Source organism: Pinus tabuliformis, chromosome 3_1 (assembly GCF_031772625.1).
Source record: "Pinus tabuliformis cultivar Carrire ecotype Pingquan chromosome 3_1, CPIR1, whole genome shotgun sequence".
Lineage (NCBI taxonomy): Eukaryota > Viridiplantae > Streptophyta > Pinopsida > Pinales > Pinaceae > Pinus > Pinus tabuliformis.
Window position 1 is genome coordinate 817,539,675 of NC_142301.1, and position 14,496 is coordinate 817,554,170.

Here is a 14,496-nt window from a genome sequence, read left to right on the forward strand (position 1 = left end):
GGGCTTTGAGGCCGGTAAGAGAATGCAGAGTGTAGCGGCAAAACATTCTTAGGATATGTAATGACAGGAGCCCCTGTTGCACATCTGTTTGAAGATTCCTCATTTTTTATGAATCTTAAGTAGATATTCAACATATAAACTTGCAAAAACTTGCATGTAGTCTAATTTATGCTAGGTTGTATGTTCAAGGTACAAAATTGTGAATCGTGGTTGCAAATAAAATAGAATTCTTGCATTAATAAACTCACTGAACTAGAATGAATGATAGTAAGCTAGTTGGAAATGAGGGAATTCATAGAAATGGACCTGTTGCACTCCAAATATGGATGTTGATCCCCTTTACTCTAAATCTAGTTAGTTGCTCTCTTCAACGATGTATTGTTGGGTACAAGGTGATTGTTTAACAAAAGCCACAAGTAATAAGGTGGGAAAATATGTATTCTAAAAGCCAGGTAGTTAAACTTGTGGCATTGACAATCATTTCATATATATATATCCAAAGCCCAAACCTCTTAAAGTTTGATAAAATGTGATGCCCATAGTGTTTTAATTGAGAGGAATGAAGATGGGATGCTAGCAAAAACCAAGGACAATCATTAAGATTAGCAGTTACTTTAAAAATGCTCCGTTGACTCTCTTTTAGGGTCATTGTAGTGGTAACTGTGTGCAGGTATACCAACGAAGGTCTTCCAATGCTTGTTTAAAGAAAATATAAGATTTTGAAGAAAAATTGCGAGAAATTTCTAGATACACATTGATACATTTGTCTTAAGGTATTAACTTGTGCAAATATATCTTGTTTTTCAAACACCAATCGCTGCGAGGCAAGAAGCAATATCTACTTGATTGCTCCCTAGTATAAATGAGAGGTATTTCAAGCAATGACAAGTCTAGCAGAAAGAATGATACATAACAGTCAAGTGAACGATCCAAAACCTCATAAGTATTGGGTGACAACATTTAACTAAAGGATGATAGATTTAAAGGTTTCAAAAATAAAATGAACTTGACATTGAATCCAAGTTAGGTTTCCCAAGTTCTACACAAGTGATATTCCAAAAAGAAAAGAGCCCATAAATTTCAAGATGGTACCTTATTATTATACTCACTAATCTTCTCTTAGAGATTCCGCACTTCACCCTGCAAATCAGATTGTTGTTTATTCAGGACCAAAATGTTTTGCTACAACTACTTAATTTCAGCCTCAATCTCAACGAATTCTCGTTCCAACTTAGCGCATTTTTTCTTTGAGTACGAAGAAAAAATGTCAAATCGCATTAAAGCCAACATAAAAGATAGCATGAGGATCTTGCAACATACGATGTCCATCTCACTTGTAGTGGCATATATTGATGAGAACGCTGAAGAACTTGATGGTACGCTGGTGATTGGGCCTGAAAATATCCTTCGAAGAGAAATCATGGGATTGATGGTGGAACTGACAAGATCGGCTTCTTTATGCTTGGACGTGATTGCTGAAGCTTTGGAAGAGCTACAACTTATATTGGGATCAATTTGACCTACTTTTTAATGGGCCGCATAAACTAAATCTTGTTCACCGACCGTACTATATAATCTCTCCATTCTTATCAAAACGAGACCAGCAATGGGGATTGTTGGCGAGGAGCCTCTTTTGGTAGAAAAAGGTTTTGTATGTTTCCAATACACTTAGATTGCCGTAAGTAACAGATATCTTAGATTTTGAAGCGAAGGTCAACCGAAGAAAAATGGGTTCATCTGAGGCTATGAATGTTCTCTAAAATGGTTGGTTACATCCATTGAAACAGATCCTATATGCAACTTAAACGGCCTGTAGGTCATCTTATACCAGTGGAAGAAACACAAAAAAAAAGCTTCATGTCTAGTGGGCGTAGATCTTTCAGACTCCGGTGAAAATAGGGGCTCAATGAGAAGGTACTTATATTAAAATTTTGTGGATAATGAAACCATCGCCCGTAACGACTTTTATGAACAAAATGGGTCAGAAGTTTTTTGATTTGAGTCGTAGTAAAAAGATTCTTTGACATGGCGTTGTGACCTATATGCCACAAATCAGAGTTGCACGGTGCTCATGGAAGCAAAACAAATAAACAACCTCTGTCACATTCAGAAACGAAATCCGTGAGTCGACTAACAGAACTTCAAGCTTTATTAATAAAACTTATCTGGGGATACGACCCTTGCAACTTCTAGGATTAAGCACATGCTGACTGTTTTATTTCATTTCCGCCATCACCATTTTTGAGTGCCAAAAGCCCCGTTCTCCCCTACATGTATTCTCATTTTCCAGGAATAAACACAGGCCAACGGTATTATTTCATTTTACATTGTCAACATTTTAGAGGGTAAAGAGCCCCATTATCGCCACATGTATTCTAATTGACAAGTGCCAGAACGTTTCCTTCCCCTCTTCAAAATGGTGCTTGGACCCTGAATTCGTTCTCTTATTGACAAATTCCAGAACCCTTCCTTCCCTCTTCAAACAGGGACTTGGACGCTTGGAAGCAGTGCAGGGATTCCCCGCATGCCAGAAAACAAAACGTGTGCAACAATTTCCGTTAAAATCTTAAAATAAGAAGATCTGGTGGCTTCGAGCCAGCGCAGAAACGAGAAGGTCCAAGGTTCGATTCTTCAGACGCACATGGTATTCCGCTCAAAGAGGGAAGGGGATCACAGAAATGGGAAGGTCCAAGGTTCGATTCTTCAGACGCCCATGGTATTTCGCTCAAAGAGGGAAGGGGATCTCGGAATCCGGAAAATTTGGAATTATTTCTGAATTTTTGAAATAGAATTAACATTTCCCGCATATTATCTATGTGGCTCCTCGTTTTCCAACACTTCTAGATCGCAGAAGATCAGTAATTTTGTTCGTTTTCCAACACTTCCAAGTCCCAGAAGATCAGTGATTTTGTCTTGTCCCTGCGTGTATGCATGTAGATAAGAAAAATTAAACCCTGACTTCTAAAGCACGCTCTCAATCTCGTAAATCGTGAATACAAATTCAAATAGGTAGATGCATGCATACATAGAAGCCCTATGCTTGGGTTATGTATTGAGTGAAGGAACCGTAGATATGGAGATGGTCTCAAGGTTTGATTTCAGACGCTAGTGGTGGGTAATGAGCCGAATCCAAAAGTCTGTTAAGCTACTAAAAATGTTTTCAGGATAGGAAAGGAGTAAGAAGCCATCTAGCACAACACTCAATGAGTAGACTGCAACCTGTGTCTTTTTTTTATGGACTCTAAATCAATGGTCTGATAGAAAAGTCAGGTTTTAAGCATGAAACCACTTTGTTTCCCACCTTTAGACTATTGTGCAGAGAGATAATTTTTAAGTGGTAAATAATTTTTATTTTTAGTTTCAAAAATTTCTTAGAAGGATAATTTTGTTTATATGTTTAGTCTTAGTTGATAATTTATCTTATTTTAAAATGTGTAGTGTATCTTAGAGGCTTAGACCAATTAGTTTGTGTGGGGTTTAGTCCCCGGTCACAAGGTCAAACTTCATGGGGAGGGGTTGAGGAGTGGTAATCACTTTGGTGGAATTAAACTTCCCAACGGGCATCCAAGCTTGACCAAAGCCTCACACAATCTTGGTGATAAACATCCACAAGCCTCGCACAATCTTGGTGATAAGCATCCCATTGTAGGTAGATCAGCGTCTTCCAACCAATAAGCATGTTGGCCTTACATAGGCTCTGCCTAGCTACAAAAAAAACCAGTCCTCGCCCTAAACGCTGCCTCCACATCCATAACTTGATGTGTTGCAGATAATTCTCTCGCAGAGGCACATGAAAGACACCAAAAGCAACGCCAGTTTGAATTTGCCTCCTTCACATTGTTGACTTTAGTTAGAATCGTAGATAATATACAGAACACAAATATGACACATGCAAAGCAGTGGACTTGGTTCGAATCGCAGAGAATATACCGATAAAAAATATCACACATGCAGGAACAACTCTAGGACAAAAAATTAGTGAGACAAGGACCCCTGCACACAACTCAACAATGAGGAGGACTGTATTATGAAATTTTTTTTCAGGACAAAAAAACATAGTTGCATTTATATCAGAAATATAAACAAAGCATATATGTACAAAGACATCAGAGGATAAATGTCTCATATAGGTCAAACTATGCAAAGGGATGGCGAGGACTTGCCACCAAAAAAAAAAACAAAAGCCATACATATGGACATCAACAAAGCTTGCCAGGAAAAAAACTGACAGCCATGAGAGATTTATGTCTAAAATAGTCTAACTGAGCATAAAGAAGACAAGATCTAGCCGCAAAGCCAAAAGAGACCATACTATCGGCCATCAACAAAAAGCCATCCCGAGAGCAGATATACAGACATCAAGCTTGGAGAACCTGCGACCACTGGAAACAACATCATATAGAAGATTAAGACCATCAACATCTGGAGAGACAGCAGAACTGAAGGGAAACAAAACCAAAAGATAATGAGAAAACCAGAACCGAAGCAAAGGAAAGGTTAAAAGTCGGGAGGAAAGAAGTCCTGTATGGAGAAAATTTTCCCCTCATGAGAAACCTGCAAAAACCATAAACCTGGAACCGCCTGAAGACCCTTTTTTGATAAACCATCTGCCTGCTGATTTAGAGTCTTGTTGATGTGATGAATGGAGGCTCCCTCTGATCTATTCCATAAGAATTTGATCCTGTCTAACCACCCAATGAGCTGAGGCTTAATAATGTTATTCTTACCTAGCACACAATCCACCATGACCTTCGAATCTCCAAAGATGGAGACATCCTGTAGATTAAGAAAGAGACAGAAATGTAGAAGGCCAGCAAGGGCCATCGCCTCAGCTTTGCTGTTGGATCCTCTCCCCCCATTCCAGTAAATGAGAAATTGGCTATTTTCATTTACCCAAATGATGACCCCACAGCCACATTGACCTCTCTGTTCAGCTCCATCGAAAAAATCCCTTGGCATAGACGACATCTTCTGAGGGATCTCATTACCATTCTGTTTCGGCTGCTTGGAAGGGCTCTGCGGGATTGATTCATAGATGGAAGTAATGATGGAGAAGATTTCCAGAAAAGGGGATGCATTGTTATTGAAAATAAAATTATTGCGCCACTTCCAGATACTCCAAAAAGTTATGATGAAAACTGATCTCCATGACTTTTTTTGAATACTGCTCCATAAAAACGCTTCCGAAATAGAGATGTGAGACATACGCTAGATTCCATAGCATTCCTCCAGCAATTTCCAAAGTTGTCGAGATTTCTTGCAATCTAGAAAAAGGTGGAAGTTGTTCTCCTCTGCAGACCTGCAAATGGGGCATACACCAGGACCCTGCCATCCTCGTTTCCTTAAGTTTTCCTAAGAGAGATTTCTATTGTGGAAAGACAACCATGAGAAAAGAATCATTTTTGAAGGGCAGCTCGATTTCCAAAAGATGAGTGGGAAAGAAGGCCTGAGATGAGGTTGCTTAAGACTGATCAAGTCTTGATAAACATCTTTTACCTGAACAGAAGACAAACCTTTCGAGTTTCTCCATATGAGACAGTCTTGTTCCTCCGAGTGAAAGATTCTGGAATTTCTGAGCCGAATTCTGATATGATCCCATTGGATAGCAATGTCAATCGGCATCCCCAGACTATCAGCTTCCTTCCAGAGAGGGATCAGACCCTGCCAACCTGCTATTAGGCTGTCCCAATAAAACAAACCTTTCCTGTGAAGAAAATTCAGTAATGGATCAGGTACCTCGATCACCTCAGCACCACTCATAAATTGATCTCTCCCAATGAGAATTCTTTTTCCGGATTGGAATCGCCAGGTTAAATTTTCCAGGAAAAATTTTCCGATCTTTCGGAGGCTTAACCAAATTGGAGACCCTATAGAAGAGCCGATCCTTTCTTTTCTGAGCCAGAATGACAGATCCTTCCTGCTCAAGTATTTCTTCCGAACTATATTGCTCCACGGGCCATTTTCGAAGATGCCTCTCCACAGGGTTTTACAAAGCAGAGCCCTTCCGAAATTTCTCAAGTCTAAAAGCCCCCACCCTCCACAGCACTTCGGCATGGAGATATTGGATAATTTTGAGAGATGATATTTCTTTTTTTCGGCTTGACCGCCCCAAATGAAATTTGCCGTAAGCTTGTTCATTGACTGAATTATGCTCGCTGGGAGGTAATATAAATGAGCCCAGTATCTTATGAAATTTACACAAGCTAATCAAACATAAAACCCTTGTATATAAGCGAATCAAATAGAAAACCCTTGAATTAACCTAACCCTCGATTTCCAAGAATGGTAGAGGGCGAAATAGCCCCTACTCAGTTTCATTCCTAGAAATTGGGCAATTAGAAGCAAATCCGACATGACATTAGAGCGATTGAAGCAAATCCGCCCTGCAAACCAAGCGAATCTTGACTTGAAGGTTTATTTGTGCAAGCGAATCTTGGCTTGAAAATTTATTTGTATTTTTTTTCATTAGTTAAAATATAATATTTATTTTTTAAACAATTTATTGACTAATTATAAAAAATAGGTGTAATATAAAATATTCGGCCCTCCAGAATATAAAACCCCTTAAATTTCACCCATAAACTAATATTAACCCTAAAAATTTTTACTCTTAAAATTACTCTAACTATAAAACAACATTTTACACTCAACATTAATTTAATAATCACTTTATGTGAAAAATCAATTTTCAAACATTACTTCATTGGAAAAAAATTCCCACACTTTCCTTCCCACCATCACAATACTACATAAGTTTTGCAACATCAAAAACCACTATACCATATAACAATTATAATATTAACATGCATACACTTTAAGATGTCTCATGTAATAATTTAATAAAGACAGTACTTGCACCATCAAAAACCACTAAATATGTAACAATTATAAACATTAAAAGGCTCATTTAAAAAATTCAGTTAAAAAAACCCACTATAATAGGAAACAGTTAATATTAACGTGCATAAACATTAAAAAGTCTCATTTAATAAAGACAGTTATTGCACCATCTAACACCACCATAACATATAACATTTATAATATTAACGTGCATACACATTAAAACGTCTCATTTGATAAGACATAGTTTTTGCACCATCTAACACCACTATAATATATAACATTTATAATATTAACGTGCATACACATTAAAAAGTCACATTTAATAAAGACATAGTTTTTGCGCCATCTAACACCACTATAATATATAACAATTATAATATTAACGTGCATACAGATTAAAAAGTCTCATTTAATAATTTAACAACTCCCCGATTGGTCGGCGTAGCATGTATGCCCATAATCTTAAAAATTAAAAGGCTGGGCACATTTTGGAGGAGCAAGAATCAGGCTGCATCAGTCATAATAGTTGTGCTATGTTTTTTGGGTAGTAGTCAGGGTAGTTGATGTTTTTTATTTATTATTATTATTATAAGTTTGGCCTAAGTTGTGGTTGTGTTTATGTCAGGTTTAATTGTTTTATGCTTATTATATTTGCATATTTGTTGAGGTTGAGGTATGGTATTAGGTTTTTAGTTTTGTATTTAATCGTATATTAATTTTTGATTAAAAATTTATGTTGTTTATCCATAGTTTAATGTTAGGAATTCAATTTTTGTTATTTTATTATTATTATTATTTAAATTTATTTATTTGTAAAGTGATTAGTTGAGTTTTTATTATAAATTATTTGGTAACTTCCATGTTTATTAGTTATTAATTTTATCATTTTTATTTAATTTTCTTAATTTTCATTTTTATTTCATTTTCTTTTTATTTAACTTTCTTATTATTATTATTATTATTTTTTTCTATTATTTCTATTTTCCTGAGTTATAATTTGTTCTCTATATTTTCAATTTAAGGTGACTTTATTATATTAAAAACATATTTTAATAAATTTAATTATAAAAAATTATATATATTAAAAAAATAAAACACACATAATAAACACACATATATATATATAAATAATATTAATTAATTATATTTTTTAATTTTTAATCATGACATTTAACAATACAATATTTTATTAATTATTTTGTTTTTGTGTTTATAGGGTTTTTTTTAGATACTATATAAATCTGGTTTGTCTTTTTGTTTTGTAAGCCTATAATTTTTTGTTTTTTTCATAAGACTCCACTTATCTAAATTAAATTTAAGTTTTTTTGGTAATTATCCAAACCACACTCAACTATGAAGAGTTATCTAAGGCAGAGTCAACTAGAAAGAGTTCTCTAAATCCACTCAACTATGAAAAGTTATCTAAGACAGAGTCAACTAGAAAGAGTTCTCTAAATCCACTCAACTATGAAGAGTTATCTAAGGCAGAGTCAACTAAAAAGAGTTCTCTAAATCCACTCAACTGTGAAGAGTTATCTGGGGTAGACTCAACTAAGAAGAGTTCTCTAAATCCAATCCACTATTAAAACTTGATTTCGATGGAATCAAGGAAAATTGAACCCCAAAAAATTAACAGCTCAACTATTAAAACTTGATTTTGATGGATTCAAGAAAAATTGACCCCACAATCTTAGTGCCAAAAAATTAACAAAAGCTTCAACTTACTACTTTTATGCAGCTATTTTCTTTCTTTTCTGGTATTTTGCATGGTACATAGCGCTCGTCCATTTGAATGGATGTGAAATGTTAGAAGGGCAGGACCTGTCAGGTGAGTTAGTCATCTTACTTTCTCTGAATATTTTTTGCGATTTTGGGAGGTCGCAGAATCGAATCGATTCACTTCGTTTTGTGTTTACACGTCCCTGCAGGAGCACCTTGGACTTCCTTCCAACGTACGGGCGCTGCAATTCTGTATGTGGTCATTTAAGACAGTGCAAAGAGCATTAGACCTTAAGCTCACGACAAGTTCAGCCCACTACCCTGCATGCGATGAGTTTTGAGAACACACGACAAATTAAGCTCAGTGCGCAGGTTGCGATTCAGCGAAATACTGAAGGGAGCCATCCACTGGCACGCTGAGTTAGTGTGTAATTGCAGATCGCTTCTGGTGAGCCACTACTCCGGCCTTTGAAATTGCATTCTTCTGCTTTTTGGACGCTTCACTCTCACGAAATTTAAAAGAAAATGAAAACAAATTTAAAATAAAGGACGAGAAATTTACGAGTATGGCCCTGCATTCCAATATAACAGGCACTTTGAATGGATTGCCTACGTAGCAATTTGTCATGCATTACTCAAGATATGGAGGGCATTTTGCAGGGCAAATAATGCACAACAAAATCACCTAAGGGGTGTTTCTGCTGCACCTGATGCACAAATTCCTGCAGTTTGGCCTACTATTTCACACCCAATCTTAAGGGGTGCTTCCGTTGCACCTGGTGAAATCCGTGCAGTTTGGTTCACTAGGCCTTGCGCTTGCCACCTCTCAATCAAGAGGGTATCTGACCCGAGCTCCACATCCATATAGCGCACACATTGAACCTATTCTCTGAAATCTACCAGAGATTTATTCGTTTTCTTTGTGTTCGATAGCTCTTGGATTGGTTCGAACATCAGATGGGTACACCAAGGAACTGAAATACCAGCTAGGGTCATCAGAAAACTCATTTGGGTGAATAAAAAAAACTAAAACACCATTTGAGGGAAAATTGAAAAATACCAGTTGTGTGCATCAGAAAACGTTATGAAGATGGCCAGAAAGCCCCGTATCGCCATAGTTGGAGCAGGAATGGCGGGCCTCTCTGCTGCAAATCGTTTCATGGAGGCTCATGCATCAAACCAGTTGGATATTGTGGTCCTGGAGGCCAGCGATCGAGCCGGAGGAAGGATCTGCAGCACGGAATTTCATGGCGAAAGAGTAGAAAAGGGGGCAACATGGATTCATGGGATTGAAGGGAGTCCTGTATATGCCATCGCTAAGCAGATTGGCGCCATGGAGGATAGGGAGAAGCCATGGGAGTTCATGGATGATTTCATGCACGATTCGCCTGTTTTGGCAGAAGGAGGGACAGTGGTGCCTCCATCTTTGGCAGATCCAATGCTTAGACTGTACAAAGATTTATTGGCTAAGGCACAAAATCATATGAAAAACAGCGAGATGATTTTACCAGATGGTCATGTTGGGGAGGAGCCCAAGCATGGGGACTTAACTGGGGGCTTAGGGACTTATCTGAGAGCAGGGTTAGAGGAATATTTAGCAAAGAATGCTCAGAATAGCAAAGCCCTGTCTGCATCCCCATAGGTTGTTTTGGCAGAATCGGGATAGGAGGAAATACACAATTGGGATCTGAGGCCATTACAGGAGGTCGTGTTTCATAGTCGGAGTCACATGGATAGGACCGTCACTGTTGCAGACAATTTGGATAATGTGAACTTGGATTCTTATGGTGAGTATTGGGAGTTCCCTGGCATGCATTTACCCATCCCTAGGGGATATTCTAGTGTTGTGCAGGAGCTTGTGAATAGACTACCTGAGGGGAGTATAGTGTACAATGCTAAGATTGAGAGTATAGCCTGGAGAAGTGAGGTGGAGGGCAGTGGGAGCTATGTGTTGTTGAAGGGCCCTGATGTTAATTTTGAGGCTCATCACATGATCCTCACTGTTTCATTGGGTGTACTGAAGTCTGTCATTAAAAATTGCAAGAGGAACGATGCAGATAGTGTCACGGATCAGCAACCACAAGACCTTGTGTTTCATGGCTTCGAGCCGCCCCTGCCACCCCGGAAAGCCAGTGCAATTAGTAGGCTTGGCTTCGGGGTTGTGGATAAGGTGTTGTTGCATATGGGCTCTGTTGTTTCAGAGATACCCAATGTTAAATTAGTCTTTACGGGGTTGAAACACGGTGATGGGGATGATGATTTGAGTCCATGGTGGATGAGGAAAACCTACGCAGTGGTACGAATCCACAAGCAATCCAATGTTGTTACTGGGTGGTTTGCGGGGAAGGAAGCAGTTGCAATGGAGTCCTTAGCGGACCAGGAGGTCATCAAGGGTTTCCTTGATACCTTGTCTGCATTTGGCATCGACCTGAAGAAGGGAAGCATTGACAGCGTTGGTGAGGGTGATAAGAGCCCTGTGATAGATGGCATTCTGAGAAGCGGTTGGGGCAGAAATCCTTTGTTTTGGGGGTCTTATAGCTACGTTCCTGTGGGCTCAACAGGGGATGATATTGATATATTGGCTGAGCCATTGCCATATCCAGAGGATCAGAGTAGCATCAGGCCTCTGCAGATTTTATTTGCGGGTGAGGCTACTGATAGGCACTATTATTCAACAACTCATGGCGCCTATTTGAGTGGATTGAGAGAAGCCAATAGACTGCTCAGGCACTACAACTTATTGTGATCTGAACTTCTGAAGTAGATTTGCTCAAACCAAGGATGTTTGTTGGAACATAATAACAGTCTCAGTCAGCTTCTTTGTATTGAAATGTGATGGTTTAAGATCCCTGCTCTTAATTTCCTTAGTTGATTTGAGTTTTTCAGCTATCAAACCTCCATGCATCCATGGATCCAAGAGATTAGATTCATTTTTGGCATTTGATTTTCAGTGGAGCTATTCCATAGACAATTTTATCACTTTTCAAAAGTCGTCATAAGCATTTGTACCAAGATGATTGCAATGTATGTCTAATGAAAGTAATGCGATGAAGATAAATGCACAAGTGGAAGCAGAGAAATGCACATGAAATTTAGCAGGACCATAAATAAAATAAAAATAAAAAAGAAAGTGGATAGTAACAATTATAGGTTATGATAAGAACAAAGAGTTGAGCGTGATAATTATATATGGAAAATGTGGTTTGTAGTTTGGTTCAGTGCCCCGTCTAAAGGGATTGAAACTTGAATATTCGTTATTTTGGTTCAGAGTAGGTGCAACTAAGCATAGAAAGCTGTAGTAGTAAGGAGAGAGCATGGAGTGTGTTTGTAGCCTACTTATAAAGGGCTAATTTCTGTCTTCTTTGGAAGTCCCAAATACAATTTGTTCCTGTCATGTTTTTCCCTCATGTTACTAAATGTTTATGCTATTAGATATTTCCAGAGATGATCTGAAAAGTTTGCTGCGCTGTTGGTATTGTCATTGCTGTTGCTATTTATTGCAGGAGTCCATCGCTACAGCTTCACATCAATAGTTTTATTTATAAGAACTTTGTATCCAAAATGTTGGGGGAATGTGAGGTATAAGTTGGAGCATCAATGGAAAGCACATGAACGTATCGGGTCTTTTCAATAGTTTCAGTATCTACTAGTCTTGGAAGTTGGCATCTGATGCAGAATGCTTAACTTTGTCTCATAGGTCTTCGTGTTGGACTTAGTAGATAGATTGATCACTCTATGTACTTTGCCTGCAGATGCTAGATGATAATTTAATTTGGTTGTTCAAATTTCAGTTCTAGTATGCTTAAAGTATTTTACTGATCCCATTGCAACTGAAGCAAAAAGAATATACCATTTGTTTTTATGGAAAGGACTTTTCCTTGTATTTTGATTATCTTCATCTTGAGATGTTATGGCCAAAGCCAAATTGATGACACAGTGCATGAGAGAATAGTCTCTCTTTTATGGTTTCACATAATGTTTGATGGGCTGCAGAGCTGATATATTTGTTTATTCAACTTTGGTCTCCTTTCTCTATGTGCTGTTTATTTGGTGTGTGTGAACAGTTAAATTAGATGATAAAATGACTTTACAGAAATGCTTCTATGACTGTACAATACCCTATCCTTATTCTACAGAGTGCAATGACTCAACAATTTTCATGTCTAAATGGATGCTGTTCATGAGGATGATGAATAATTCTTGATTGGCATTAGCTCTGTAAGGTATTTTTTGGAATGGAATGATCCAGATACACATCTCAATGTCAATACTGGTTACCCTCTCTGTTTTACTTCTCACTAATCTGTTGATTCAGGCTGTTAATTATTGTTAGAGCTTGACCTGAATTAAACATATTAATAATAATTCTCAGGTCTTTACTATTATCAATTCTAGAGTACAAGTGCGAGGTGCATGGTTTCTCAATTATGATTGAATATGTGACTATGGTTGATATACTATGGATTGAGCTTTTTCAAGAGTCCAATGGTAATTCTATTATCAAATTTTTTTCTCCATATAATTGCAAATATTTATTAGTATAAATTTATGTTAACTTTGGATTTTATCAAGCATCGAGAGGGATCGAGAGGGATCAGATCTCTGAAAATGTAATTTTTTTCAAAATGCAAAAGTTAAGGAAATGTTTGCACCTCAAGAGATTTGATCCCTCCTAGTGCTTAATAGATCTAGAGTTAACATGAATCTATGATGGATATATGTATGCATGGGTTGAACTCCATACTAAGCGTAAAAGGAATTACACAAACTATAATTTTTTTCACTTGCTCTCTCTCTTCCATGTCAATTCCATATCAAGCATTGAATGAATTACAAATTTCGCTAATATGCATAATTAGAAAGTACACATTAAAACATATATAGAAACATGTTGAACATAAGGGTACCAAGGAGGAGTTTCCCTAGCATTTTTTCTTTTGGCCTAGGGAAACACATTAATTACCTTTTGTCTGAAGTGATATTATGAGTTTATTAATATAAGGGACTAAAGTTTTTTTTATGTGGAGATGTATAAGCTATTTTAAGTTATTAAATTGACATGTGTCTAAAAGTGACTTATGTGTAAAGTACTAAAGTACACTTTATATTATTAAAGTGACTTTTATATTCTACAAGATATTTTAGGAGGGAAAAATGACTATGGTACTAAAAGATTAAAAAGCACTAAAGAGACTCATTAATAGAAAGAAGGACCACATTAAAAAAGTGGTGAAGAGGAAATTATCTCCACCCTCGATCTAATTAGTTGATAGTTGAGATTTAATCCCCGCCATTAGATCTAAAGTTTAAGGTTATCATCTTATTGAAAAGACAAAAGGGAGGAAAAATGAAGATTAAGTTCATTATTCTCATGAGAGCTATTAAGGAGAGCAGCAAGGAGGAAGAGTTTTTATGTTAGAAAACTTACTGCAGAGAACAAAAAGAACTTCCAGTAGCTCGTATCTCCTGGAGGTCGAGTTCAAGCTTGTAAGGAGTTCGAATCTCAAGCAGTCTGTCAAGTTTCAGTGCTCACAGGTTAATGATTTGTCTGAGGTCTGAATATTGTTATAACCAACATTCAAATAACTAACATTCTCCTTCAAAGCTACCATATGAAATCCTAGACACTCGTTCCTGTTCTGCGTATTTCTCAGGTTGTTCTGAGCATATGACAACGTGTTTTTCAGGTTGTTCTGAGTATATTACAACGTGTTTTTCAGGCTGGTCTGAGTAAATAACAAGTTTCTTGGGTGGTAGTTTGAACATGTTTTAGCTCATGGACCAGGTTGGAGATGCGTGCTTCATGCATGGGTATTCCTCGCTAAACAAATTCGTACCATAGAGCAGAACCTTGACTATTCTGTGACTTATTTTCCTGTGCATAAGAAGTTGTAAAGAGGCCGAAAATTTCGCTGAGGAGAGCAGAGTGTGGAT

The 14,496-nt window shown here is 37.4% G+C and overlaps 1 pseudogene across 1 annotated transcript; it reads left to right on the plus strand.

Annotated features, from left to right (window-relative positions):
• The first annotated feature begins 8,600 nt into the window (after positions 1-8,600).
• LOC149190002 (putative polyamine oxidase 5 pseudogene) lies at positions 8,601-11,858 on the plus strand (annotated as a pseudogene). Its single transcript, XR_016256447.1, has 2 exons — positions 8,601-8,671; positions 8,772-11,858. The product of XR_016256447.1 is annotated as a putative polyamine oxidase 5 pseudogene (transcript).
• The last annotated feature ends 2,638 nt before the right edge of the window (positions 11,859-14,496 follow it).